Here is a 14,617-nt window from a genome sequence, read left to right on the forward strand (position 1 = left end):
TGTCAAGATGCAGGTACTGTATTTTGACCCCACAAAGCTATAAAAAAAAAACACGTTAGTTCAAGTGTGCCATTTGGAGTATGGTAAAAGTGTCAGAAAACCTTGTTCAGAAAACATGGGAATTTTGCATGCATAAAGTACCAACACCAGAGAATTGTGCTACAATTAAGAGCATTTTTTCAACACAAGATATTCTATATTTATTGTTTAAACATGGAGTTTTGAAAGAAGTGAACCAACTCAAATGCCCAATACAGAGAAAGCAAAATGGAGACATGCGCAAAACAGAAAAAGAAGGACAGCAATCTGGCTGCTGCATTTAATAGTTCATAATGCTGGTCTTGGAAGACTTCTACTGCATCACACAAGAAGTGGAGATATATAAAGATGTACCAGAAAAATGTGCACTTGCTACTAGCCACTAGAGATTATACATTCTTGTGTGCTTCATATATGTGGTGAACCGGCATTCAGCCCAGGGCGCAAGAGACTGAAGCTTGGCTAGCAGTTTGCAACTTTAAATCTGAACCCCTGTTAAAGATATAAGACAATGCAACTTGTGCACCCTATGGACTCTAGTTCTGCTAGTCCCAGTTTCCTTTACCATCAACTCATCGGATATACTTTCCAGGCTAGAGAGACCATTTTTCTGCAGCAGCACAACAATATGGGCTAGCAGAAGGGAAACCCTGGTCTGTGGAGACCACCAGCATGAACGCCTACTGTCTTCCTTTCCCCAAGTCCTCTTCCCCACTCTCAACACCTAAAAGAAAAGGTTACTCCCCCTGGTGATTACTGTACTCCTAATCTATAGTCCTCTTTTCTCCATACTTCATGCTGACTCCGTCCCAAGGACGCCCGACCACTGCATTTGCACAGCAAACAAAAACATTCTCCAAATTCAATGGGGGCGTATGACGACTCTGCCCACTGCACTGAATCGCAATGGTACATTTTTAAATTGGCTGGAAGGAGGGGCATATGGAGGAGATGAGACTATGGACTAGGATTAAAGTTGTCACTATGGTGAGTGCCTTTTTCTTACTACTACGTCTTGTTCCCTCTCCACCATATTTCATTGGAGACTACCAAGTATTTTCTCCCAGGAATAGAGGCTTTATGTCTAAGAAAACAGGTTTTGTAGTACAGCCTGCAGGGATCGAAATTGGCATTTGTTGACCAGGAACAAAACACAGCTCCTGGGTATCTCACATCTGTTAGGGAGGAGCTACCTCTACAGAGCCAGGAGCCAGACCATAGCGTGCAGCAAATCTAACATGAGCGCAAGATGGTAACTGTAGTTTTGTCCATTACATATTATACAATATTCTTTAAAGGGGAAGTTCGCTCAGAAATGTTATTGGCCAAATGGATAGGGCATGTTTTTATAGCATATTTCGATCCATCTGAGAAATAAATTCCATTTGCGTCTTACCTTCGATTTTCTCACATTTACACATGCAAAACTCACGAGTTGGAAGCCGGCATCTTCTGCTAATCTGCAAGTTCATGTGCCCTTGCGGCAGTTGTTTATAAGATCGTCCCTAAAGCTGACATAATTAGAAGCTTACACCCATTGTCACAACATCAGTTCAAGTCTCATGACTCCCATCCACAAACCAGTCAAGGTTGATCATGCTTACAGGGTGCCAGGGTCAAACCCATCCATGCTGAAAGCCAAATACAATCAGTGCTACAGCCTAACACCCTGAATGCTACTAATCAATTGCCGACCCTGCCCTGTGAAGCTAACCTTGCAGATGGGAGACATGTCAATATTTATTTTTTGTTATGGCCAAAATTTTAAATCAAACATTTTTTATTACACTTATTGAAACCTGCATCCTGCCCCTACCCAGGCTCTAACTAGTGAGCTAGTGGGTCTCTGAAGCTAGCTGTGATCAAATAAAATGAAAACCTATAAACACAATCCATGTGCAGCAATAACTAAGTTTGGTATTTTCCTGGCAGTCTCCCATCCGAAAACCAACAGAGGCTGATCCTGCTTCCCTTAACAGTCGGCAGGGTCAGCAAATGATTAGTAGCATTCAGGGTGCTAGGGTGAAGCACTGATTGTGCTTGGCTTTAAAGCCTGTGTAGGCTCGACCATGCCGGCTGTGAAGCTTAGCAGGATCAGCCTCAGTTGGTTTGCAAGGGGCATAAGTGTCTAATGATATCAGCCTTAGCGGCGGTCTTATAATTTACTGCCGTGAGGGCACTTGAACTTGGGGCGATGGATCAACGGATAAGATTAACACAAGATGGCAGCTTCCCCTTGCTGGGAGAGCATCTCTGGAAACTCTAGCAGGGATTGGCCCTTCTTGTGCCTATTCTAGAAGGTCTGAGATCCATGTTCTTGCAGGCCAATGGGTTGTAACTTGTATCCTGGTCGCTTGGTGAGTCATTGCCCACCTGCTGATCCACAATTTGAAAGGCATCCCCCGTTGACCAGAGAACTAAGCCACCCCACCCCATGGTTGTTGCCTTTATTATTTATTTATTGTTATTTATCTGTTTCTCCTCTGCTTCGCACTTTCCACCTCTCCCCCTTACATGCACTTTTCCCCTTCCCCCTCTCCCATGCACTTGCGCGTTCTCAATGTCACTGGGCCTAGTAAGATCGCCGTTTTGTTCTCCCCTGTTCCCCTCACCTTGTCGCGCTCTGAAACACTTGTGTACGAGCGCGATAGAAATAAAATATCAATCTCAATCTCAAAACCCCTCAATGCAAATCTCTTGCATTTTCAGATTGCCCTCTGAAGTGAACAAATCCAGGCAAGGCGACTTCCATTTCTGTAATATCTGGTGATGGGTGAAGCACACGCTCATGATTGGAGTGCAAACCTCTGGAGATAGTGGTGAATCGTGGTACGGTGATCCCCGCAAGAGACTCACCCAGGACTGCATGGACAACAACAGCACTGGTGCAGTTCACAGCACACTGGAAAATAACGAGGCATCCAACTCTCAACATGCCTGTGCGGGAACACCGGGACGGTGGCGTACTCCGCTCTAAGGGATGGAACTTGATGAGAAACTCTAGTAAAAAGCCACTGCAGGACCTCAGAGGAAAGGCCCTTTCATTTCCTTCGGCAGTGCTAGCACAAGTCCAGGATGTTTGCAACACCATAGAACATTTGCGAGGACTAAAGTTCGAATCCCCAAAAAGGAACTTCTAGGAATGCAAGGGTGCACCTAAAGTAATAAAATAAAACCCTGAGCACAAGGATCAGATCAATAATATTTAAAAAGAGGCACAGGATAAAAGAAGGATAAAGGAAATAATGAAAGTGCAATCATGATTAAAACAGAAGTCCAACGGGCCAATCGGGACAGAGAGTATCAGAGTGGAAACACCCTGCCAGCCAGGGCTTTCCACCAATCAGCAGCCAACAGGATGAAGAGGAGTGTGGCTACAAAAGCAGAGAAAAGGGGCCAAAGCCAAGTCCCTGGAAGAGGAGAGAGGCAATGCAAAGAGAAAGAGAACAGGACAACCAAGTAAGAAGTAAGAATACCCCAAAGAGGGGTTAAGAGAGAGAAGTCACAAGATACTGACAACAGACCATGAAAGAAAGAAGGGGGGGTGTAAAGGGCAAATAGGCCAATGGACCACAACAGGACTTTGGTCACAAACGACCCCTGAAGCAGAAGATGGACAGAAACTAAAGGCGGAGGAAGAAAGTGAGAGGAAAAACTCAGAAGCCCCAACAGGAGGTTGGGCAACATACTAAAGGAGAGAAAGAGAAGGAAAACAAGAGAGAAAGAGAGACAGATAGGAATCAACCAGAGGACTGAGATAAGGAACCATAAAAGAAGGGCCCAGCTGATTGCGCAGCTAAGAGGCCCTAACCCTGAAAGGCAACTACAGGTCCAAGTTTGAGTTCTTTGCATAAGTAGGCCTGCTGATTGTCTACCCGAGGAGTTCTAGGATAAGGCCTCTCTGAATTGATGGACTCTGTTATTTTAGGGAAGAACTTAAGTTAGAGATTTTACCCCCACAACACTTTTCCGCTTAAGGGAAGGGCTTTTATTTTCCTAAATTTCACCATTTGATTTAGCCATTCTGACAATGCATTTCAAGACCATTTGATTAAGGAAACCTTTATAAAAATTATAAAATTAGAGGATTAGTTGCGACAGGTGATTATAATTTAGGGCTTTTATTTTCTTCTTTTTTTTTTACTCCATAGGTGAAATGCACATTGTTACTCACCCAGGGATGGACTTTTAAATCATTTGTGTTTGAACAGTTTGCTTTATTCCTCAAACTCAGTCTTGTCTTATACCTGTCTTATACTTGCTTAATAAAGAGTTTTCTTTTAAAAGACCCAAAGTCCAAGACCCTTCTGTTCGCCATATCGTCACAAGATCCACCTCCTCGTTTGTATTCCTGGCAGGTGGATAGCACTCGGAGAAATTGAGTTTTCCAGTGCCCACTGCCATATGTGAACGGACAGCCTTCAAAGACCTGGACAGTTCATCCCTCCTTGCAGGTCATGTCTGTCTGTAGAAGGACTGTTCTTTGCCTTGCAAACAGAATTAAAGCCTGAAGCAGCTGAATGGCTTTGAGTTATAAACAAAATATTGATATGTTCTTACTGCGACCAGAATCCGTGGACAGAAAGCTGGCCCAGTGCAGTCACCAACCCCTGAGGGATGGGTCAGTGGTCAACACCATTTCAGAAATGTGCAGCCTTCCAGCAGGGTTTCTCCCTCAGACCACCAAATAAGTTCTGTATGTAGCATGCTTGGAACTGGTATCGGTGCTGATTGTGGATCCAAAGTCGGATATTCCAGTTTTCTGCCAGATGTAACTGAATCCCCCTCATGCGATAAATAGCATGCAGAACCGCGAAGACGCAGGCCACTGTCAGACCGAGGAGGAACCACAACAATGATACTATGCCTTGAGCTAGGAACCAGGCCGCCATTCATAGGACATCTGTGATCCAGTCCTGGGTAGGAAAAACGTTCCGCAGGTGTGACTTGCATTGCGGGCCGGGGAAGACCATCACATGAGTGGGCTGAAAGTGGGACTTCTTCGGATTTACCGATAGTCCCAAACTGCACAGCAAGTCCAAAATAACAGATAAGTCTTTCCTCAGCTTGCTCTCTGAGGCCACGCTGGTAAACCAATCTTCCAGATACGGATAAATGTATATACGTGAACGATGTAGATGAGCCCTGACTGCCGTCTTCCATTTGGTGAAGAATCTGGGGGCCGCATTCAGCACACAGGGCAAAACCTTGTATTGGATGTGTGCATCTCCCAATGAAACAGAGAAGAACCGGAGTAGTCCTTTTGAACCTTTGTGTAGGTAGGAATAGACTTGGGGGGAGACGGGTCCAAAACTGGCCTCAGACCAACCTGTTTATTTTGTGGGGATGGTTAAGAGCCTGGAATAAAAACCCTGGCCTCTCTGTGGGATCCTATTCCAGGGTTCTCATCTCCAATAGCTAAAGCCTCTTGTAGAAGAATTTAAACTTCACTCAACACCAACAGGTCTTCCGTGATGTTGTTCCATCCTGCCACAAAATCCAAAACTCCATCCTACTGGAGATGGTTGGCTCCGGACAAGGGTATAATTTTCCTCCCCCTCGGAGGTTGCAGTGCTGAATGGTCTACAAACCATTGAAAAAAAACAAAAAGGTGATGGCTGTAATGTTTAAAACTAATATTAACATCTGGAGCAGCTCTGAGCAACCCTCCCAACCATTGTTCTTTAGCCTGCCAAGCCATTACAGAAAGGGGAAAGACCATAGGCTGGTCCCAGCTCGAAAGGAAGGGTCAGTCACATCCTTTCTGCACAAAACCACAGAACAGTGGTCTGGAGGGTTGCCCAGAGAAATGTCAGTGGTTAAGATCAATTCCAAACCTTCCAGCGATCACCTTTTTTTGCTATAGAAAATATTGGTCATGGTATGCAGCTTCTTTATGGTTAAGCTCAGTGATCCAGTTGTCTTTGCCTTTTCTATAGGAACCCCTGGAAACCTCCCAAGACCCCAGATCTTAAGTGCTGTTGAGTCGAAGAACTAGTCTGGAAGAACATCTGAGGTTGCTTGGTCAATACCACCAAAGTGAGCTTTTTCTTAGTTGTTTCCTCATCTGTTTAGAGGTGGAAGAGCTCAGTCCCTTCAGAAGGTAGATCAAGGATCTTACCATGAGCGTCTTGTGTGAAGTTAGATGGTCACATCCACCTCAAGCTGCTGAGTATGGTGTGCAGCGGCTTCTAACAAGTCCTGGGCTATAAACTTGTGCATCCACCAGTCCTGAACAAAAAGCTGCAATTTCTCAGTTGGAACATCACCCTGAAAGTCAATAACTTGTTTCCATAGGACTTGACTTGCAGCCACCAGCAAAATGTTGGTGTTAGCCAGTCTTAGATGCAGGGAAGAGTTAGAGGAGACCGTCTTTCCCAGGGCATGCAGAAGCTTCTCCTCCTTAGCCGGGGGAATAGACAACAAGATAGCCGATAATGGTGTGGAGCATAAAGACACTTTGTGAAACAAAGAAACCGCCGCAACACCAGAGGAAGACAGAGCTGAATAGATCATTAGATCAAGTACATCTCAGCTCAGTTGAGTAGACGATAACTTAGGTCAAGATGTTTACTCAATGGGGAAGCAGAGTAAGGTTTGTCCCGCACCGTAGATCATTCTGTCATCGCGTCCTTCTGCATCAGGATGGACACAAAGGTCCAGGACACCAGACAAGACTTCTGGTTTCCTGGGGGTGATTGGCTAGCATTGAAAGGCTTATAAACTCAGGTAAGCCTTTCGACTTCTTAGGACACAACTTGGCTGAAGACTGAAGCTCTTCCTCTAAATCTTTGTTAAAGATATTGTCCACCAGAACTGGACTAGTCAACAGCAAAGGGGCAGAGTCTTCAGTGCAAAGCCGAATGTAACCAACAGGCGTGGGTCCCTGCAAAGCAGGAGTCGGAGAGATAGGAGCCATAAGTCGAATAGGTACCACCGGTGGAGTTGGAGGATTGTGCAGCCGCGGCTGCTGAGGCAACAAGTCTTGAATCAGCCCCTTGAAATACGATTCATCGCTTAAGACTTCATGAGCTTTTGGAATCCATCAAATAAACTATATTCGCAAGCAGCTTGTCGCCAGAGTCCAGGATGCCGAAGAAGATGCGTGTCCACAGAGCTGGATTGCTGGGATATATCCATATGGCTGTCTGGGTTAATAGCCCCATGGTTAAGCATAGCGCATATCTGAAAACAATGGGCAAGGTGTGGACCAAGAGGACACTGTAGTCCTCGAGGGACACTCCATCGTGGGTGTGAATGGAGTCCTGGAAACAATCAGTGGTAGTGGAATTGGGTGCTGGTTTGGCCTTGCTGACTCTTCCAAGTCCTTAGGGGACGGCATAGAATCCTAAGATAGGGATCTACCAGACACAAAATCCACTTAGATGGGGTTCCAACAATTTTGTATAACTTTTGACTGTCAAAATGGAACACTGACATCTTGAGACCCAACGACTGTGGAGCAGTAGAGGACTTTTTTGGCTCAGATGACTGACGATTCACTAGGTGTTGTCACTTCTCGTCACTTCTCCCCGGGGGTGAGACCTTTCCCCATGAGGCTAGGGAGCTGTGGCCGCTACCCAATATTCCCCCTTAGGGGTAGTTTAATGCAGGAGGACCTCATGGGAAGGGATTCCCCTGCTGGGGATAAGGATGACTACCTAGGTCACAACATCCACAACACACATGCCCACCACTCCCTCTTAGGCCTCTGCCCTCTTCCTCTGACATACTGGATAGTACCTACATGTGCTATTGCGTATCCTTAACAAACACCTACTGAGCTGAAGAATATTACAGAAAACCTGCTGAGTACCCTTCACTCAAGTACTGGCACGAAAAGAATGTGCTGATCTATGAAGAGTAACCTATGGAACTGGAAGAAACGTTCTAGTCTTCTGCAAAGTAGTAAACAGAGCAACATAAAAAAAGGAAGAATGACTAATAGGAGATCAAGCCAACCCCAGAGCAGCAGCAGGGGGAGGAAGCTGTGGAGCGGGGAGAAACGGCAAAGACCTGGAAGCAGAGGACCCCGGCAGAAAACAGAACTTATCTCTCTGGAACCCAATGTCAACAGGTCAGGTGGAAACCGGCGAGGCAGTGTTATGACCTCCAGGAGAAGGTAGACTGGGCGGTCCCCAAACTGTACCGACACTGCAAAGTGCCACAAGATGTAGAGCCACAGAGAGAAGAAGCAGATGGTTACGGAAGGCGAAATGAAGACCGGCAATCAAGGGAAGAGCCACCGCTGTATGACAAAGTCCCAGAAGGTAACTGGCAATATGGGCCGACCGGCAGGGATGTGGAGAGCCAGAGGGGGTCTCTGGGAAGTGCCCGAAACACTGAGGCCTAGTGAGGAGCAAAGAAGGGTCTGGGACCCTAAAATATACAAAGAGTGCATTCGAGGAGGACTGAGTGGGATATATAAGACCACTGATGTACAGGGAGAGGGTCTAGGAACCTATATCTTATTAAGAGTGCATCTGAAAGGGGCACAGTCGTCCCAGTGGTGTCCAGGGGAACACTGAAACAAAGAAAGGTCTGGGACCCCATGCAGTGTGAAACAAATACGGAAGGAGAACTAGCGGAAGGGAGCCATTCCCCTCGATTTAGAAGTCACCAGGGGAGGATCTGGTTCTCGCTCCAAAATAAAAATACAGAATTGGCAAGAGTCCAGATACATACAGTCATTGTACCAGAAACCAGGGGAAGGGAGTCATTCCCTCTAGATTATGATTTATGAACATCTTGCACAGTACATAACGACCGGGAGAAGGGAGTCATTCTCCTGGCAGTTGAAATACTGAGTATTCTCCCAAAAAAAAAAAAAAAAAACAAGGAGGGAGTTGGAGAGGAGCAGTTGGACACATTATCCCAAACTCCTGCCCCCTCACTGCCGTCATAGTGTAATAGTAGGAGAAGGGCTTTACATGGGACCCCATGTGTTGCTCCTATACCGCATCAACAGTATGAGAGATAAGCACTCCGACAACCGTATCGAATGTCACCTCGCACTGAAAGTGTGGAAGGATGCCGTATTGAAGGATGTCAGCATGCACCATTGGAAATCATGATGTGGAGAGAGCGATATCAAAGAAGATGTGCAGAGCCATACAAGAGTGACAATGTAACTGAAGTAGCAAGCGAAACATGTATGAAACTATAAAGTAATCATGAATGCAAAAGAAGAATAAAGCAACTTGCTGGCCAATAAGTGTAAATACGCATTAATGCAAGGTAGAAAAGATACATAGAAGTTTGCTATAGAGGAACATATAACGTGGGTAGGACAGCCATTATTGGAAGTGCAAAGATTCAATTCAACTCAAGAGTCAAGAGACGCTGGAAGAACAGCTTTGTATGCAAAATAAAGGAGTCAATGTTGCCTTGGGATCAAGGATACTATTTTTAAGGAATAGCTGCAAAGCGCACAGGGAGGCAGATGCATGAGGCAGATGCATGAGGTATGGACGCAAGACCCATTTCTCTAAAGATTAAAGAAGAAAAAATGTACAAGAGCCAAGTATTGGAATATTAAAAGTGTATAAAGTCTATGGCAAGGTAAAGTGAGCACCTGTGTTTCGGTTTCTTTACGTGCTGCTAGCTGAGTCGAAAGTCCAAGGTTGGGTGAGAATGCCAACCAATCAGTGGGTCTATGGGGCAACCTGCTATACAATGTTGTATATACCAATCTGCTGCCATTTTGTTTACTATAATCAGTTGTATGCATATTTAGAGGTAGTTCAAGGGTTTTCTTACAGATAAGAGTCAGCCAATGAAGTTATAACCTGTATACCTTATTTAAGTACATATGTTACCCATATCCAATCCCTCCCGCGAATAGGTTTTATGGTTTGCCACATAAGATGACATCATAGATGATGCATAATGGGGTAGAAGACGTCTGTGTAATCAAGTTTGTGTGTGAGTGTGGAAACATCAGTCTGGTGTCTGCCAGATTACCCTGCTTTATTAAAATGAGAATAAGGTAGTACTTTGCCATATTCTTTGAGTCTGTCCGGTTATGTGGTCTGAGATCTTTATTGGTAATTCCATCTAGCACAAGAGACTCTACAGTTGCTAGAACAAAGTCATTCCCCCTGGCTCAAAGAGTGAATATTAATAGTCACGTCAGACAGGAGAAGGGAGCCATTCTCCTTGTCCATGCATTTTGTTTAAGAGACTTTTCTTTGCAAGGAAACTTTGGTACAATCTTCTTGAAGGAACATTCATATTGACGTTTCTTCAAAAGAACTTTCAACATTCAACAGCGGAAGGGAGTCATTCTCCTGGTGTGACAACTTTATATTTATCATAACTCTTTGGTTGCAGTGTAAGGGAGAGAAATGGGTTCTTGACACAGGACGGTGAACTTTCAGTTGACAGAGATTCTGACTGTTTTCCTTTAGTTTGAGTCAGGGAAACCCCTCAGAGATAGGGATAGATCGGTTTTTGCAAAGTTCAATAAAAGTGTTTAGCCCAGAATATGACATTTCCTGGTCAGTTGTCTTCTTCTGCACCCTTACATGACCTTCTATGGTCTCTCGCTATAGACTCGGCTGAGCCTTCTGACCAGATTTTATTTTGTTTGTTTTCTGAGCAAATCCAGCATTCCCTTCCTCGTGGGATGACATCCCATGCATTATGGAGCAAAAGGGGCTGGATGTAGGAGTAGATATCTTTTATAACATGACAGATATGGGGTAGCCAGGTGGATTGGCAACCACAATGCTATGCAACTGATACTCATACTTCTAACCCTTTGTTAAATCAGACAATTGGACTAGATTTTGTGATAATCTTGGGAAAGGTAGGAGGAAAGACAATTATCAGTTTCTTCTGGATAGCTGAGACTAATTATGCAAGCGGTTTTCACTTTGTATCCAACACAAAAGGCCTGGAGTGGCACATAGGGCTTCTTTGCATAGGACCTCCAGGGGTTCATGGTGCGAGACATCAGCAATTCTGTCTTTGCCCCAACAGCATGAACATGCATGCCTGATGTATGCGTAAGGCTAGTGAGCAAGTAGCATTCTGATCTCACTAGCTTCCAGTTTCTTTTCCAGGGAAAGAATCTCAGAAGATAACAAAAATAAGCTTGAAGGGTGAAAATCGCTGGGTGGCACCAGGTGAAAAGTAAGAATTGCTCCCCTCAGTGCCTTCTGACCAACTCCGCGTCCATAGTCTTCTTTCCTCCATACGTAAAGGTAGTTCCATGGAACAGGATGGGACCATAATCTGATGCAGCACAGCACAAAACAGACACAAAATAATGCAGGCAGATAAATTGCACGCAGAACTTCCCTTGATCAATCTCCCTGCACCAAACAACAAGTCCTTTCAGAAGCGCAAGACCCTGAACATTTTGAGTGGGGATAGTGAGGGAGACAAATGGGGCGTGGAGGTGAGAAAGGAGACTGGGCTTGAAGCCCAGTACACGCCCACTCCTACAGCCCATTTGCTTTCCTCCATACTTACAGGAGATTGTTAAGCATCATGTAACGCTACTCAACCTAGTTCCAAGACGGTTTCCGGTCAAAGATTCGAATCCAAAAGGATTGAATGCCATAGGATCGAGTCAATTTGACCTAAAACAAAAGGTTCGAAAAAAAAAAAATTAAAATATTTTTTTGGGGGTTTCCATTTTGGAAAAAAAGTGGGTTTTACCACAAAAAAGGGGGATTGGGCCCCCTCCCCCCCCCAAAAAACTTTTTTTAAAAAAATAATAAAATTATTGACCCTTTTGTTTTAGGTCCTTTTGATTCGACCCTTTTGTCATTCGATCCTTTGCATTTGAATCTTTGACCTTCCAAGACTTGGTGCTTGAAGAAGGCATGAGGGGAGGTCAAAATGGTCACCATGTAAATGTCCTTTATGGAAATGCAGGGTTCGAAATTGAGGGGAGCCGAGAGCCATTTAGCTCCTGCTTGTAGCCTATTAGAGCATGGTTAGCTTGACACTAACAGCAACCAGGGGCTCCTTTTCGCTCCTCAGGACACCTAATGCCGAACACACACATGGATTTAACTCTCTGCATTTGAGAATCTATAAACACACATTAGGACACAATTATAAAGCATAAGGGAGCATAAAGAATTGACAAAATGACAAGTTTGCTTCTTATGTGCAAGTTACATTTGTGCAACACTTCGTACTTGCTCCTTGTTCCCCATTAGTAACTCCTGGTCAAAGGTGGATACCCAGGAGCTGCTTTTGCTTCTGCTTATCCAATCTTAATTTAAATCCACGAAATGTGTGTGATCAATCATTAAGGGAGCATACATCCCCTTCCGGGCGGGGATAAGTAACACTTGTTAAAGTATTATGCCTCCATGATGCATAAGATTTCCCTCTGGCGATGTAAACTGTAGAAACGGGCGAGGTGCCATCACAGGTGACGACCAAGTGATGCTCAGAGGACAGGAACTCTCATCCTTTCAGAAAAAACTACATCCAAACAATGATGCACCTTTCCATTTCTGGCTGAGTATCAGTGAAAGAGAGAGGGATCTCATGATTGATATGAAACTCTGAAGTTACTTTTGGAAAAACAAGGGGTTCATCTTTAGCACTACCTTATCGCTGGGAATAATTATGAAAATAGCCTTAGAAGACAAAGCCTGTAATTCACCGATACAGCAGGCTGAGGTTACAACTACAAAGGAAACCTGCTCCAACGCCACACATGTAACATCTACTGTGGCCATAGGCCCAAACTGTTTATGTGGTATCACTGCCATGGCTATGCTATGACCCCAGGAAGATCCAGGGGCTCTCAGCCTTTAAACCATCGGATTTGCCATAGAAATATCCTTGGAATCTGAAGAGATATAAGGCTGACTGAAAGGTAAGTCCTGTCCGACTGACTTGATTCCAGATGAAGCCAAATGAGATATGAATGACAGAACATTATCCAGAAAGGACTTATGTGAGGATTAACATTCCTTTCAACACACGGCAGCAGAGTCAGCACCACGTATTGGATTACAGACTGTGTCCAAGATTTCCTGGCAACCTTTATTATGGGCAAAATGTCATCGGAGAAATGGAGGTTCCCACAAACTAAGTGCAGAGGTGCCCAGCTGCCAAGCAGAGACTAGGGGAACACACTTTATGGCTCTGATCAACAGTAGCAAGTTGTTAGGGAAGGGATGCAGAGAGGGAGTCTGAATCCAGAATGAACTCAGAACATTGAGCAATCACTCGTTGTGTCTAGGATCATCCAAGCTTGATAGTAAAAGGGAAATTGTGCCTCCTACAGGATTATCAGAATACTGGGCCGCGAGACTGTCAATTGTTAGATTTCTAAATTCCATTTCATGCCCAATCATTACACTTTGGCTGGCCCTTTCCCATGAGGCTGGCAAGTGTGGCGCTAACCAAAAGTCCCCCGGTAGGGGTGGTTTAATTCTAGAGGACCTCATGGGGAGAGACTTCCACTCTGGGGATATGGACGACCATCTAGGGTAAGACCCAATGAATGTCGTACCCCCACCATCATACCGTAGTTTTCCATCACACCCTAGTTTTTATGTAAATTGTGAAATATTTTGCCAATTACAGAAAAAAACAATGATATAAATATGATACATATCTCGGTAACCTTCATGAGAACTAAAACAATGGGTGCTATGAATATTGAAGAAGGGAGAATAAATAGTTGATCTCAGATCCTGATAATTATTGTACTGCACGATATTATGCATAAAATTAGTAGGACATTTCTCAGATCATGGTTTGTCAGTGTGCAAACATGAAACATGCAATGAAAGGACAAAGTTACTCACCGTAGTGACTACCTTACTCCTAGTCCATAGTCCAGCTTTCCTCCATACTTGTGGGACATTCCAGCCATCGGGACGGGACAGAAGCACTTTTAAAGCATAAAAAAAAATAACTTGTTTGTCCTTTTATTTTAACGTAGGGCGACCGCACGTGACCGCAGCCCCGCCTTCCTGAGCTCCGCCAGGCGCATCGCCCTTGAGATGTTTTCTATGGCCAGGTCCAGGACCATTTAGCAACAATAGAGGATACTTATTAGAGGGGACGGCACGCAGGCGTATGGAGGAAAGGGGACTATGGACTACGAGTAAGGTAGTCACTACGGTGAGTTACTTCGTACTCCTGCGTCCCATCCCCTTTCCTCCATACTTGTGAGAAATTCCCAAGCACTGACCAAAAGGAAAAACGGGTAGATGGAAATTTCCCTTCTTGGAACAAATTCTTAAGAACTGCCTGCCCAAATCGGGCATCAGCCCAGGAGCTCAGGTCAAGACAATGTCTGCAAAAAGCTGAAGGGGAATCCCACCTAGCAGCCTTGGCTATGGACTCCAAGGGAAGTTCTAAGGCAACAGCAGTCGCTATGCCACAGACCAGATGTGCATGAATGCCCTTTTGGGGCTGAAAGCATTGAGTTTTGTAGGCCTCAGAAATACATGAAGCTATCCAACGAGAGATGGACACTTTCAAGGCTGGTTTCCCTTTTGGGTCACCAAACATAAACAGTTCTGAAGAACTTCTAAGTTCGCTCATTCTGTCGAGGTAAAACTTCAGAACACATCTGACATCTAGGTTGTGT

The 14,617-nt window shown here is 44.7% G+C and overlaps 1 protein-coding gene across 4 annotated transcripts in view; it reads right to left on the bottom strand.

The window, feature by feature from the left end:
• CETN3 (centrin 3) overlaps positions 1-14,617 on the bottom strand; it is a 514,649-nt gene that overhangs the window by 43,497 nt on the left and 456,535 nt on the right. The gene's annotated exons all lie outside the window — the stretch shown is intronic.

This window comes from Ambystoma mexicanum, chromosome 6p, assembly GCF_040938575.1.
Source record: "Ambystoma mexicanum isolate Mex_15411 chromosome 6p, UKY_AmexF1_1, whole genome shotgun sequence".
NCBI classification, from domain to species: domain Eukaryota; kingdom Metazoa; phylum Chordata; class Amphibia; order Caudata; family Ambystomatidae; genus Ambystoma; species Ambystoma mexicanum.